The sequence below is a fragment of the Amblyraja radiata genome, chromosome 14 (assembly GCF_010909765.2).
Source record: "Amblyraja radiata isolate CabotCenter1 chromosome 14, sAmbRad1.1.pri, whole genome shotgun sequence".
NCBI classification, from domain to species: domain Eukaryota; kingdom Metazoa; phylum Chordata; class Chondrichthyes; order Rajiformes; family Rajidae; genus Amblyraja; species Amblyraja radiata.
In genome coordinates, this window is record NC_045969.1 from 34,584,198 (window position 1) to 34,600,243 (window position 16,046).

General features: G+C 43.5%; 1 protein-coding gene across 2 annotated transcripts in view; it reads left to right on the top strand.

Moving 5' to 3' along the window:
* rpgr (retinitis pigmentosa GTPase regulator) overlaps window positions 1-16,046 on the top strand; it is a 75,120-nt gene that overhangs the window by 45,628 nt on the left and 13,446 nt on the right. The window lies entirely within an intron of this gene.

Sequence of the window (16,046 nt, forward strand, 5' to 3'; positions counted from 1 at the left end):
CATTCATTGCTTTTCATTTGGAATAGAAGAAACGTAAAATCTCTGGTAAGGGTGGACAAAGAAAGATTAATGACAGTGAGAAGCGGGAAGTTAGAGAGCCCATAAAAGTTCCATGGCTGACACAGTCTTCAGGACTAAATCTGCACTCAAGTGTACTTGAAGGAATGGCAGATGGAAACCATGCCAAACGTAATATCAAAGATATTAGCAATGAGAAAAAAACAAGTGGCAAAGAAAATATAATAACCAAAAAGAGATTGCCAATGACAGCAAATGACAAGCACATATATGACTGTAGTACTATAAATGAAAGCCAAAAAAATGCTATAAATATTTCAGAACCAATTGAAGAAACAGTTATGCAGGAAGAAACAGAAGAATTAAAGTATTATAGGAACACCAAAAAAGAAAACAATGGTGTTAGAATAAGTGGTGATAGTCACGCGAGCAATAGAGTTAAAATAGCCAATAGAAGTAAGAGTGTGAAAGGCCATAAATCAATGAAGTGGAAAGAGGAATTAAATAAAGAAGAGAAACAAGAGGAACAAATTAAGCCCACGTTTGAGCCCTATGAAGGAAAGGCACGGGGTGATTTAGTCAGAAAAAGTAATGTAGAGTCAAGAAAAACACATAAATCACATAAAAACATCCTGAAAGTTGTCAATAAAGGTACTGAACAGAACTTTATAAATTATGAAATATTAAAAGAAGGCAAAGGTACAGAAGAAGAAAGAAGACAAGAAATTGAAGAGCAGAAAACTTCGAAAGGTGAAGAGGATACCAAAGGATGTACAGAAGTAGACGGGAAAAGTGGTAAATGCAATGAGGAACAACCCAATGAGAGTGTAGCTGGTGGTAAAACTATAAGAGAGGAAGTGGCTCAAGAAACTGGAGATGTTGATGCAGAGGAAATTTATGAACAAGAAAATGTAACTGATCAAAACGAAAGAGGAGGAGAAGTGAACAGAATAGCAGCGAGGAAAGAAATTGAAAGACAGTGTGAAGCTGACAGTGATGAAGAAAATGAGAATAGAGAGGAACCAGAAGAAGGCAAGAGTACAGAAGCAAATGGCAATGTGGAAGGAAAGGCAGGAAGAAATAGAGTTTATGAAAGTGGCTTGGAGACCGATGGAGATGAGGGAAGTGCTGGGATAAACAAAGAGGGAATGCAGAGCCGGGTAGGTGAAAAGAAGAAAGAAGATGAAAAAAGAGTAGAAGGGAAGGAAAAAGGTGAGAGCAGTGATGACGAAGAGGAAAATGAAAGCAGGAAAGCTGATGAAGTGGAAAGAGAACGAATGGGCAGGGAAAAAGAGGAAATTGAGGAATTGGAAGATGAAGAGGAAGAAGATCATAGTGGGGAAGACGGGGAGGAAAGTGAAACCAGGGCAGAGGAGGAGGGAGGTAAAAGCACAGAAGATGAGAGTGGGGAAGATAAAGAGAAGGAAAGTAGGAGGAGGAAGAATAAAAGAAATAGAGACACAAGCTGGAACAAGTCCAATGAAAGCACTAAAAATGCAAAACGTGCAAGGGAAAGAAACAAAGAGGAAGAGGAGGAAGCAGGTGAGGGAGGGGAAGAGGAGGAGGAAGAAGGGGAGGAAGAGGAGGAGGAGGTGGGTAAGAACAGTAAGGAAGAGAAAGATGAGAGTTGGGAAAGGGAGGAGGAAGATGATGAGAGTGAGGACGAGAAGGAGGAAGGTAAGAGCAGAGAGAAGGAAGAGAAAGATGAGAGTGGGGAAGATGAGGAAGGGGAGAGCGAGGAAGATGGTGAGAGTGGGGAAGAGGAGGAGGAGGAAGGTGAGAGCGAGGAAGAGGAGGAGGAAGAAGGTGAGAGCGGGGATGAGGAGGAGGAAGGTAAGAGCAGAGAGAAGGATGAGAAAGATGAGAGTGAGGGAGAGGGGAAAGGCATGAGTAGAGAAGAGGAGGAAGCTGAATTCAGGGAAGATGAGGAGGAATGTGAGAGTGGGCAAGAAGAGGATGAGAGATGTGAGAGGGGGGAAGATGAGAATGAGGAAGAGGATAGTGGAGACGAGTGGGAAGAGGAAGATAAGAGAGGAAAAACAGTGTATAATGAGGGGAGAAATAAACAGGATGAGGAGGAGGAAGGTGAGGAGGGGGAAGGTGAGGAGGAGCGGGAAGATGAGGAGGAGGGGGAAAGTGAGGAGGAGGAGGAGGGGGAAAGTGAGGAGGAGGAAGGTGATGAGGAGGAAGGTGATGAGGGGGAAGGTGAGGAGGAGGGGCAAGGTGAGGGGGAGGAAGGTGAGGGGGAGGAGGTAGGTGAGGAGGAGGAAAGTGATGAGGAGGAAGGTGATGAGGAGGAAGGTGATGAGGGGGAAGGTGAGGGGGAGGAAGGTGAGGAGGAGGGGGAAGGTGAGGGGAAGGAAGGTGAGGAGGAAGGTGAGGAGGAGGGGGAAGGTGAGGGCGAGGAAGGTGGGGAAGGTGAGGGGGAGGAAGAGGAAGGTGAGGGGGAGGAAGGTGAGGAGGAGGGGGAAGGTGAGGGGAAGGAAGGTGAGGAGGAGGAAGGTGAGGAGGGGGAAGGTGAGGGCGAGGAAGGTGGGGATGGTGAGGGGGAGGAAGAGGAAGGTGAGGGGGAGGAAGGTGAGGAGGAGGAGGGGGAGGAAGGTGAGGAGGAGGAGGGGGAGGGGGAAGGTGAGGGGGAGGAAGGTGAGGGGGAGGAAGGTGAGGGGGAAGGTGAGGAGGAGGAGGGGGAGGGGGAAGGTGAGGGGGAGGAAGGTGAGGAGGAGGAGGGGGAGGGGGAAGGTGAGGGGGAGGAAGGTGAGGAGGGGGAAGATGATGAGGGGGAGGAAGGTGAAGGCGGGGAAGAGGAGGGCATGGAAGGGGACAACCAAAGGGGGAAATATAAACTTGAAAGCAACAGAAGAAAATTGGCAGATAAGGAGGAAAAAGAAAGTTTAGAAGAATCTGATAGAGATCATTTTGAAGTTAAGAAGAGTAGGGGAGGGAGATGTAGAGATAAAGGAAATTGGGTTGATGATAATGACGGGAATCCGAAAACAAAACCTAAAAGAGAAAAGCTTGCTTTGAAAGAACCCACAGATGGAACACAAAAATTGAATGAAAAGGCAGGCACAAGGAATGAGAAAGCTAACTCCAAGCAGTTTTGGAATAATGTGCTACCTCATTATTTAACGCTGAAATAAGAATTGATAGCAAACCTATTATTAGCAAGTTACAAAGTTCACAAGCTAGTTGATGTCCATGGGATTGTGTACAGAGCAAAATTAGGGTAAACGTGCCTTTCTGTTCTGCTTCTCATTCAAAGTCTGTTCTTCTGTTTGCATTTTTTCCCTATGCATTTCATACATTTGTGAACCAATGTTTTTTTTAATTACTTTATGATCTGTCCTTTTTAAGTTTCTATTGTATCATTTTGCACATCACACAATTTCCTATTATAATTTATTTGTGCCTTTTTGCAAATAATGGTCTAGGACAAACAGTTGTAATAAATGACATTTTATTCTTCATCTCCATTCTAAGAATTGAGTTACAGGTGAAGTTGCCAGAACCAAAGCATTGATCAAATACACTCCATTTGAGACTATAATCTGGTTCACATGGAGCAGGTTGCAAGCTTGTTTGTGGTATTTGTAGTTCAAAATATCATGCACTTTCAACACCCATATCTGTAAATATCACTATACAATTAACAAGAAGCATTGTTTATTTGTATCTGACACATTTGGAACTATTGCCACATTTACTAACTGATCTGTAAAAATATTTTTATATTTTCATATTTTTGTACACTAACAAATTAAGTTTTGAAACAAGGTTGAAAATTGTATTTTGTATAGAATGAATTATAGTAAAAATTAGAAATTTCTTACAATTCCGATTTGGTGGGTTGTGTTTTGAGATGTATTTCATTACAGTTCTTGCTCAAGTAGGGTTTACAAACTTCTTTATAGTTTCCTATAAATATGATCAATCTTCCTATTCCTACATATTAGGCTTATTAAGAAATTAATGTTATTAAAAAATCAAAATGATATATAATTATCTGTCACATTTTGCCTATGGTGCCACTGGGTTGATGCAATTGGTGTGAATCTCAAACTTCCAACTCCTTGGTAATACAATACTACAGTTATTTGCTGGGTTGCTAGGAAAGAATCTGGGGTTGCTGAAGTTAACTATAGTATGTCATAATTTTCTTGTATGACCTGTTCACAATTGGACCCTGTAAGCACAGACCAGGGTCCACACACCACAATGCAGATATCATTGAATGGTCTGAAGAAGAGCCCCGACCCGAAATGTCACTTATCCATGAGCTCCAGGGATGCTGCCTGACCCCCTGAGTTACTCCAGCACTTTATGTCTTTTTTTCTATTGAATGGGACTAACCGGTTAATGCACCTGCTGGAAGTCCTTCCAGTTCTGCCAACTTTGCCTGCAGTATGTAGGGTACTGGTATGTGCCAGGTTCTGACCTGATCTTGTGTGTGTAGGAAGGTATTGCAGATGCCGAAGATAGATACAAAAAGCTGGAGTAACTCAGCAGGTCAGGCAACATCTCTAGAGAAAAGGAATAGATGACGTTTTGGGTCGAGACCCTTCTTCAGGCAATAATGCTGGGATTAAACAATTGATGTAACAACAAGTACTCACCAATTTACGTCAGAATCACAATCCCCATCTCCGGCCCGAAATAACTCACTGACACTGAAGAAAGATCTCGACCCAAAATGTTGCCTGTCCATATTCTCCAGTGATGCTGCCTGACTCACTGAGTCACTCCAGCACTTTGTGTCCATCACTGAGAGTATTAAATGTCTCAGAGCAGTGGCTGCGCCTGGGGCAATTTCTGTGGCACGTGGCCTTCTGTGTAAGTACCGTCGCCATTTCCTGCTTGGTTCTGATGTAAACGTGAGTGATCGTATAGTGTTGTATAAATTACAAACTGCCTTGATTGCACTAGGGACTGAGTACATAATTATTTCCATTAGTGCGAGTTTACGTAAGTCGCCTTTTGCGTAAGTCTGGGAGTACCTGTACTGGTGATTTGAAAATATATTTCTGAACAACTACAGTTTGCTGCTACTTATCATAGGGATGTGCTTTGCTAGGATTTACATTATCAGATGCTAAATTTATAAACCGACAGGAAAGGTTGAATAAATACTTTGGTCTTCCAGTGAAAACAATGCGATTAAGCCATAAAGCTTTCCTTGGCAGCTGCAATAGAAGAATTAACTGCACACTGTTTGAATGCCAAAATAAAATTATCTGACGATATAATGGGATATTGTTTGTTTCATGCAGCTGATCCTTGACACGTGACATTTGTTGTATTTGTCAGTAAGTGAAGTCCTGTGGTTTCATCATGTCAAATTGGCAGCACTTCTATTGTCGTACCGAAATGGCTTGAAACATTAGGTTTATTTCGGTTTATGTCAATGCACTCATTTTTCAATGGCTGTTGTATCTTTCAAAGTGCTTAAATCCTATTCCAGGAAGAAAGAAATGCTCTGTGTCAAGTCACTTCATGTTATATTGTTAGATGATTCTGCGTAGCAACTCGAGGAACTTGGTGGTGAAATGAAATTTCAGCAGGGGCCCAGAATAGGGAGGTTTTTGAATCAGCTGCATGTTATACATACCATTTAAATTTCCTTTATGTTTTGAAATCTGTTTAGGCTGCACTTTACCTAATTTGAAAAAGATTTCTTGCAGTGAAATCTTGTATCTTAAAACTCTAGATTTCTTAGATTGTTAATTGCCTTCACTGTTTCTGACCTTACTTTGAAAACTTCTATTCATGTTTTTATACTTACTCGCTTGTCACTTGAATTCTGCTCATAGGTTCAAAGATTCATTTCTTTAATTCATAAGAGCATATAACAGTACAGCATAGGAACGGGTCCTTCTGTCCACAATGTCTGTACCGAGCATGATGTCAAGTTACATGCATCTCCCCTGCTACATGTGATCCACATCCCTCCATTCTCTGCATATTTATGTGCCTAAAAGCCTCTTAAATGCATCTAATGTATCTGCCTCCATCACCACACCCGACAATGTGTTCCAGACACCCAAAACTCTCTGTTTAAAATAAATCTTGCCCTGTACTTATTGTTTAAAATTTGACCCTCTTACCTTAAAACTGTGCCCTTTATTCCTTGACATTTCCACAATGGGGAAACATATTTTGACTGTCTACCCTATGTATACCACTCATAATTTTATATACTTCTATTAGGTCTCCTTTCAACCTCCAACACAGCAAGAAAATCCAATTTTATCCAGCAGGTTTAGATTTATTATCGACATGTGTTCTGAGACACAGTAAAAATCTTTGTTTTGCATGCTATCTAATCAAAATCAGGTAAAACTATCTATTAAGTCAAACTCAAATACAATAGTTTAGTTTATTGTCCCATGTACCAAGGTACAATGAAAATCTTTTTGTTGCATGCTACCTAGCCAGCAGAAAGACTATACAAGTAGAGTGAAGAAAAAGATACAGAGTGCAGATATAATTCTTAGCATTATATCGTAACAGTTCCAGAGTCCAATGTCCACAATGAATACCCTCTAATTCAGAAGCTGCAAACAGAAGAACTTATACACCAGGGCGTTGTAAACCCATGGACCGTACATGTGTTAACATGAATGGAATAAGAGTTGATTCATCGCCTACTAATTTTGTACTGTCGGAATTAGTCGATGAAGAGTTGATTCATCGCCTACTAATTTCGGAAACAAATGAGAACTGAAGACTTAACAAATCCTTAATGATGAAAAAAGAAATTATACAGTGGATGACCAATTAGGATGATCTACTACAGTGGTTACAAGACATTGGGAGAGAACATCTTTAATCCAATTCACAGCACAATTCTGTTGCAATGCATATCTGATTCTACACCAAGCCCATGGATAGACGTGTCTAGTGAAACTTCTGGAGAACCTCATTCGCATAGTAGAAACCAATTTAACATTACTTTAAATAATGGAGGTTAAGTGCTGGGTTTGCATTCATCTTCATTCTCCTTCTTTATATGTGAGATCATGGAATTAGAACTTGCAGTCAACAAATTAGAAATTATGCACATTAAGCATGGTGCTTTGCTTTTAATAACTTAAGTATTAGTGGAAGCCTTTTGACAAAATGTAATTCTCAGTGCTATTTGAAAAAAAATAAACCAGTGTAGAAAATGATCTGAATTTTTCGGTCGTCTTTTAAACCATGGTCACGAAAGATTGCTGCAAAACACCATAAACAATGACTTGCATCCACTTCCCTCTCATTGTAGTAATAAACACGCACCTATTCAGAATTGATAGATTCATGGGATTTATAGCTTTTTCATGGTCTGGAGCTAATATGGGTTTTTGGTTTTAGCAGATATATCTCAAGAACAATGCAATTTTTTGCCACAAGATTGCTCTGCAGTTTACTGCAGAGTATTGAGTATAGAAGTTGGGAAGTCATGTTACAGCAACATAAGATGCTGGTGAGGCCACATTTGGAGTATTGTGTTCAATTTTGATCACCATGTTATAGCAAAGATGTTGTAAAGCTGAATCAATGGAAGGAAGAACGGAAGCTAAGTCCTTGCCCATTTCCAATCTGTAAAGAACTGGTGGGCATGATCTCAGTAGAAAGAGTTAGTCACTTCAGAAGTGAGGAGGATATTTTTTTTTTTCAGAGGGTTTTGAAACTTTGGAATTTTCTACTTTCATATAGGGCCATGGAAAGCAAATCATTATGTACATTCAACTCTGAGAAATGCTTATACGGTACAGAATTGAGGTTTTAGGTTTAGAGAGGAAAGTGGATCTAGGATTAGAAAGGAAAATAGAACCAGTTACTGTAGATCAATCTTAGTGAATGGTAGAGCAGGCTCAAGGAGTGAGATGACCTATCCTGACTACCATTTTTTATTGTCTGAAGGATTTTCATGGTATTAACTATTTTTCAACAATGAAATTTGAACCTATTCATCTTTGTCAGTCAGCATGTGCAGCAATTTGTCAACCCCAAGGAGAATAAAGAAAGCATAGCTGATCTGTGTTGAATAATTTAATGCCATGATGGATGTTACAAAAATGATTCTTCACCTATTTGTGGCAGGAATTACGTTTTCTCGTTCATGAATGATGGTTGAAAACACTGGTCTTTATTTGTCACAGCTGCCAGTGTGGTAATTTGCTAAAATTAAATATTGAATAGACTATTTTGTTTTTCCACTGAAAACTATTTCTATAAGTTGAATTGAAATGTTTGGGATAACATAGTTGGTCAGGAGAAAATTTCTACATTAAAATTAAGAAAAACATTACCCATATGATAATATTTTTTTTTCACTAGAATTACCTCTTATTGACTAAAAAAATCTGTAAATGCTGGAAGCACTCAGGAAATTGGGTAGCATCTGTGGAGAGAGAAACAAAATTAACGTAGACACAATACTGGTTTACAAAAAAAGGCAAATGGTGTTCGAGTAACTCAGTGGGTCAGGCAACATCTCTAGAGAACATGGATATGTGACTTGTTGGGTTGGGGGAAGAATAGTTGGATACATAGTTGGATGGATTTTCTTTTGAAAGGCAGATGGTTGGACAAAGGCCAGAGATGATATGATTAAAGGTGTGAAATAAGGGTGTAAGATGTGTGAAATCTGGAGTCAGAGGAAGGAAGAAAGGTGGACGAGGAGGGGAGTAACGGGTACCAGTCCAGGAGGGGCACAGGGAAGATAGAGGGGGAGGGAAAAGAGAGGGAGTGGTGATGTTGTTTGTAAGTTATCTAAAATTGGAGAATTCAGCGCTCATATAGTTAGGTTGTAAACTACCCAATTAATGTTTTGGTCAGAGACCCTTCATCAGACCAATACTGACAAGGGGATACCAATGTGAAACATCAACTATTTTGGTTTTTGCACAGATATCTGGTTCGCTCCGTGTTTGCAGCATTTTGTGTTTTCTTTCAGATTTCCAGCATTTACAATTTTTTCCTTATTGAGTTCTTGTGTTTTTCTGAAATATATAACCATCCCAGGAGCTAGTTCTGATGCAGATTCAGAACCATCGTTATATGTGCCAGGACAATTTCCAGTGCACCTATAGGATGTAAGCACCAGAGGAGAGGGCAAGCACAAACAAATTAATGATCTCTTATATGGAAGTAGGAGATTAAATAACCAGGGAAATAAGCAGCTGTCATTTTCGCAAGATTGAACGCAGTCTGTCCTTATTTGGAAGAGGGGTTTTCCATTGATGGTTAAGTTGCCAAAAGGAAAGTTCTCATGCATCACAATAGGCTTGGTAGTACGTGTTATTTAATGGCATTCACAGATGGTTCATAGTGGATATATGTTACCATAGTGAAGTATAGATGACAATATTGGCACAGGATCTGCAATGAGACTAACAGTGAAACTATCAGTATTCACTATTAGTGAGTAGAGGAAATCTGAGAAGAAATTCTGGCACATGCACAGGTAAAGTTAAATGTAGAAAAACAGAAATTGCTGTCAGCTCTTCCCTGCGTTGGTGCTACCTATTCCAGTGTATTTAACACTACATTGTGTTAAATGAATCTTAAAGTATTAGTGCTTAATAACTCTTTCCTTATCTCACATCTTCCCAAAGAAAAGTATTTGTACATTTCTGGTCGGATTCAGGTTTTTTCAAAATATCATAACTTGAAGTTAAAGAGATTACTTCAGTTTACTACAGTTTATTTATTAGGTTTTGGCTTCTACTTTTATTATCCCATTCTTAAATATTCTCAGTAAAATGTTAATAAGTCAATTTCAAACTGAAGCTTTTTACTTCCTGACACAGAGTGAGGACATTTGACCCATTGAGTCCAATGGCTGTTTGTGGATCTGATCAGTCCTATTTCCCTATTTTATTCCTGTAGCCCTGCCAGTTTGTGGGAATCAACAAATATTCCAGTGTCCCTGGTGACTGTAACAATGGGAAGTGTCCAGCTGCAGGTCCTGACTGACCAAATGAAAGAATTGGAACTAGAGCTGACATACCCAGGACGATCTGTGATGTTGAGAGCAACATAGATAGGAGTTTAAGCGAGTTGGTCACACCTAAAAAGCCAGGAGAAAGTAGTTGAGTGACCAGGGGCGGAAATCGCTATCAAAACATGGGGGGGGGGGATGCAATCTCTTGGCGGCCGTGTGCGCACGTGCACACACACACACACACACACACACACACACACACACACACACACACACACACACACACACACACACACACACACACACACACACACACACACACGTGACTTCGGAGGGTTCGGCCGCTGGATCTTCCATCGCCTGGCAGGGGCTTCAACATCGGGAGCCTTGATCGCCACGACGCAACAATTTGACCGCGGGGCAATGGACGATCCGCGCCGAGCCGGGCGATGAAAGGCCCAGCAAACGGGCCAATTCAAGCTTCGCTCTATGATCTTTTCTCCACCAGAATGTCTCCCTCCTCCAATCACCGCGCTCTATCCTCAGTCCCACACACCTACTTCCGCCTCTGACTGACACTTCCCTCCTCCAATCATCGCGCTGAATCATCATGTGTGTCCCCCCCCACCCCACCGCCTGCTGACCGACGTCTCACTCGTCCATTCGGCGCCCTCGATCATCAGTCCCACCCCCATTGTCTCGCGGAATGCGGAGATTTTTAATAGATTTTTTTTTCACCGGATTTAAAAATCCGAATACAAAACATGGGGGGGATTATCCCCCACCTCTCAAAACATGGAGGGGACTTGCGTCCCCTGTGCCCCCCCCCCCCCGGGATTTCCGCCTATGTGAGTGACCTCTAGGAAAGCTAAAGGAAATAGATAAATAGTGCAGGAATATCCTGCGCCCATTTCCCTCAAAACCAGTGAGAGTGGGGAAAATGAGGATAGGGCAATGACTGGAGGAACACCACCTCATATTTCACTAGGGCAATTTACAACCTAGTGGTATAAAGGTTAATTTATCTAATTTCAGCTAATTCCTGCATTCCCACCCCCACTGCCTGGACCGCCGCAGTTCGCTTACCAAACAAAGATGGGGGTTGAGGACGCCATTATCCACCTGCTCCATCATTCCTATGCTCACCTGGATAAGCCGGGAAGCATTGTGAGTCATGTTTTTTTTGCTTCTCCAGTGCTTTTAACACCATCCGGCCTGCACTGCTAGCGAGCAAACTCTCCCTGTTCACCATCTACATCTCGGACTTCAGATATAACTCAGACTCCTGCCACCTGCAGAAATTTTCAGATGATTCTGCAATTGTGGGCTGGATCAGTGATGGGAGGGAAGCTGAATACAGAGGTGTAGTCAACGATTTTGTTGAATGGTGTGGGCTGAATCACCTGCAGCTCAACACTGACAAGACTAACGAGTTCATGGTGGACTTTAGGAGGAGAGGAACACCCCGGCCCCCCGTCTCCATCAATTGTGTGGATGTGCAGTTTACCAGGGAGTAGAAATTCCTTGGAGTGTACCTGGACAGTAAACTGGACTGGTCCAGGAACGCTGAGGCCCTACACAAGATGGGACAGAGCCGGCTGTACTTTTTGAGAAGGCTCCGCTCCTTCAACATCTGCAGTAAGTAGCCGCCATTCCCCCATCTCTAGTTTCAGTCTGAAGAAGGGTTTCAACCTGAAATGTCACCTATTCTTTTTCTCCAGAGCTGCTGCCTGACCCTCTGAGTTATTCCAGCACGCTGTGTCTACAGTATCTTTAAAATGAATGCATATCTGAAGATTTGGTGCCGGGGCAAAGATTCAGATTTTTGGATCACTGGGATCTCTTCTGGGGCAGAAGTGATCCAGAGGAAAGGGGCATAGATTTAAGGTGAGAAGTGAGAGGGGAAAATGTAATAACAATCTGACAGGCCACTTATTCACACAGAGGGTGATGGGTATATGGGTTGAGCTGCCAGAGGAATATTAAAGATATTTACAACTATATTTCCAAGACATTTGGATAAGAATATGGGCAGCACAGTGGCGCAGCAGTAGATTTGCTGCCTTACAGCGCCAGAGACCTAGGTTCGATCCTGACTATGGGTGCTGCCTGTATGGAGTTTGTATGTTCTCCTTGTGACTGTGTGGGTTTTGTCTGGGTGCTCTGGTTTCATCCCATACTCCAAATATGTACAGGTTTGTAGATTGGTTGGCTTTGGTAAAAAAATTGTAAATTGTTCCTAGTGTGTAGGATAGTGTTGGTGTTAGATAACGGTGATTGCTGGACAGCACAGATTCGGTGGGCTGAAGGGCCTATTTCTGCACTGTATCTCTCAAGTTTATAGGCTTAATGGTCAAATCTGGGCAAATAGGACTAAATTAGATGGGCATCTTGTTCGTCATGGAGTAGCTATGAGGATGGGATTAGATGGGCATCTTGTTCGTCATGGAGTAGCTATGACGAAAAGCCTGTTTCTGTACTCTGAGATATCGTGGTTCCGATTTTTTATTTCTGCACATTATACTGTATGCAGTATAACCTCACTAGAAATAAAAATCATTAGCATTAACGGTGTTGTAATAATGTGTATTAGTTTGATCTCAGACTTGAAAAGGATTTTAACAGATTAGTGAACTTTAGTCTAATTAGCTTTGGATATTTAAAAGTTACAAGGCTATTATTCAAAAGTTTAAAATAGAGCTAACCTATCTTAAAGGAGTTATTGTGTAGATTTTACTTATTAATCTTGGCATTGCACATGCAAAACCCACTGAAGAAGCAGACCATTATTAAACTGTGAACTTTAATGGAAATAGGCCAGTTTCCCCACTGAGAACCTCTTGTAAGGTTGATTTTCCAGCCAGCTTAGCAGCTTCTGTCAGAAAATGTGGCTCAGCTGACCATGCACGAGCAAGATCAGAAAGGTGTTGCCTGAGGTGATGCAGTAGCTTTGAGAACTAGGGTTCCTGTCAGCTAATTGTGAATACTATAATAGTTTATTCTACCAAAATGAAATAAAAATCCTTCTTTGGAAGTAAATACTTACCTGAACTATGCCAGTGAATTAATTCTTAGGTTATGGACCAAAATACAATTATCTAGGAAAGGCCCCCCTCTTTAACGCATTTCTTTAGCAGAACAAAATGTGCACAAAAGGATCTGCAGATGCTGATATTCGATGCCCTCCATAATGTTTAGGACAAAGACCCATCATTTATTTATTTGCCTCTGTACTCTGCAATTTGAGATTTGTAATAGAAAAAATCACATGTGGTTAAAGTGCACATTGTCAGATTTTAATAGACCATTTTTATACATTTTGGTTTCACCATGTAGAAATTACAGCAGTCCCCCCATTTCAGGGCACCATAATGTTTGGAACACAGCAATGTCATGTAAATGAAAGTGGTCATATTTAGTACTTTGCTGCATATCCTTTGCATGCAATTACTGCTGAAGTCTACGATTCATGGACATCACCAGTTACTGGGTGTTTTCTCTGGTGATGCTCTGCCAGGCCTGTATTGCAGTCATCTTTAGCTTACCATGACTTGGAGCGCTTCTACCGTCGCCTCCGCCTCACAGCGCAATTCCATGGGAAGGAGTCCTCGCCCCCCAATGATGACCCTTTTTCCCGTCTCCAACGCACCCCCTCCTCGTGGAACCCCTCTCGTAACGTCCCGGCTCTGGAACTCTTTATCCAGAACTGCCGCTGCGACGTCAACCGCCTCAACTTTTCCACTCCCCCGTCTCACTCCAATCTCTCCCCCCCTGAACGCACTGCCATTGAATCACTCCGCAAAAACCCAGATTGGGTTATCAAACCAGCCGACAAGGGAGGTGCCGTGGTAGTCTGGAGCGTCGATCTCTACAAAGCTGAGGCCACGCGCCAACTCTCGGACACCTCCTCCTACTTACCCTTGGACCATGACCCCACTGACGAGCACCAGGCCACCATATCTAGCACCATCACCGACTTCATCAATTCCCACGCCCTGCCCGACCAAGCTTCCAACCTCATCGTTCCCCAGCCCCGCACGGCCCGTTTTTACCTTCTCCCCAAAATCCACAAACCCGGCTCTCCCGGCAGACCCATTGTCTCTGCTTGTTCGTGCCCCACCGAACTCATCTTCACATACCTTGACTCCATACTATCCCCCTTGGTCAAATCCCTTCCCACCTATGTTCTAGACACCTCAGACACTCTCCGCCGCCTCCGCGCATTCCACTCTCTAGGCCCTCACCCCCTCATCTTCACCATGGATGTCCAGTCACTCTACACCTCCATCCCCCACCAGGATGGCCTCAAAGCCCTCCGGTTCTTCCTCGACCAGAGGAGCAACCTATACCCAGCCACTGACACCCTCCTCCGCCTAGCGGAGTTGGTCCTCACCCTCAACAACTTTACGTTTGACTCCTCCCATTTCCTCCAAACACAAGGCGTAGCTATGGGCACACGCATGGGCCCCAGCTACGCCTGCCTCTTTGTCGGGTACGTTGAACAATCCTTGTTCAATACGTACCAGGGCCCCATCCCCGACCTCTACCTCCGTTACATTGACGACTGCTTTGGGGCCACCTCCTGCACCCACACACAACTGACTGACTTCATCCACTTCACCACCAACTTCCATCCGGCACTCCAATACACCTGGACCATTTCCGACACTTCCCTACCATTCCTTGACCTCACCATCTCCATCGCAGGGGACAGACTTCTGACCGACATACACTACAAACCAACTGACTCACATGGCTATCTGGACTACACGTCTTCCCACCCTGCCCCCTGTAAAGACTCCATCCCCTACTCCCAATTCCTCCGCCTACGCCGTATCTGTTCCCAGGATGAGACGTTCCACACCAGGGCATCGGAAATGTCCTCGTTCTTCAGGGAACGGGGATTCCCCTCCGCCACCATAGATGAGGCTCGCACCAGGGTCTCATCCATACCCCGCAACACTGCTCTCTCTCCCCATCCCCGCACTCGCAACAAGGGCAGAGTCCCCCTAGTCCTCACCTTTCACCCCACCAGCCGGCAAATACAACAAATAATCCTCCGCCATTTCCGCCACCTCCAACGTGACCCCACCACTCGCCACATCTTCCCATCTCCCCCTATGTCTGCCTTCCGCAAAGACCGCTCCCTCCGCAACTCCCTTGTCAATTCTTCCCTTCCCTCCCGTACCACCCCCTCCCCGGGCATTTTCCGTTGCAACCGCAAGAAATGCAACACCTGTCCCTTCACCTCCCCCCTCGACTCCATTCAAGGACCCTAGCAGTAGTTCCAGGTGCGACAAAGGTTCACCTGTATCTCCTCCAACCTCATCTACTGCATCCGCTGCTCTAGATGTCAGCTGATTTACATCGGGGAGACTAAGCGGAGGTTGGGCGATCGTTTCGCCGAACACCTCCGCTCAGTCCGCAATAACCTACCTGAACTCCCGGTGGCTCAGCACTTCAACTCGCTCTCCCATTCCCTATCCGACCTCTCTGTCCTGGGTCTCCTCCATTGCCAGAGTGAGCAACACCGGAAATTGGAGGAACAGCACCTCATATTCCGCCTGGGTTGCTTGCGTCCGGATGGCATGAACGTTGAATTCTCCCAGTTTTGCTAGCCCTTGCTGTCTCCTTAACCCTCGAGCTGTCTCCTCCCATCCCCCCGCTCTCGGGCTCCTCCTCCTCCCTTTTTCCTTCCTTCTCCCCCCCACCCCCCATCAGTCTGAAGAAGGGTTTCGGCCCGAAACGTCGCCTATTTCCTTCGCTCCATAGATGCTGCTGCACCCGCTGAGTTTCTCCAGCATTTTTGTGTACCTTCGATCTTCCAGCATCTGCAGTTCCTTCTTGAACACTTTAGCTTATGCTTGTTTTGGGGGCTAGTCCCCTTCAGTTTTCTCTTCGGTAAATAAAAGGCATGCTCAATTGGGTTCAGATTGGGTGATTGATTTGGCCACTCAAGAATTGACAATTTTTTAGCTTTGAAAAGCTCCTTTGTTGCTTTAGCAGTATGTTTGGGATCATTGTCTTGCTGTAGAATGAACCGCCGGCCAATGAGTTTTGAGGCATTTGTTTGAACTTGAGCAGATAGGATGTGTCTATA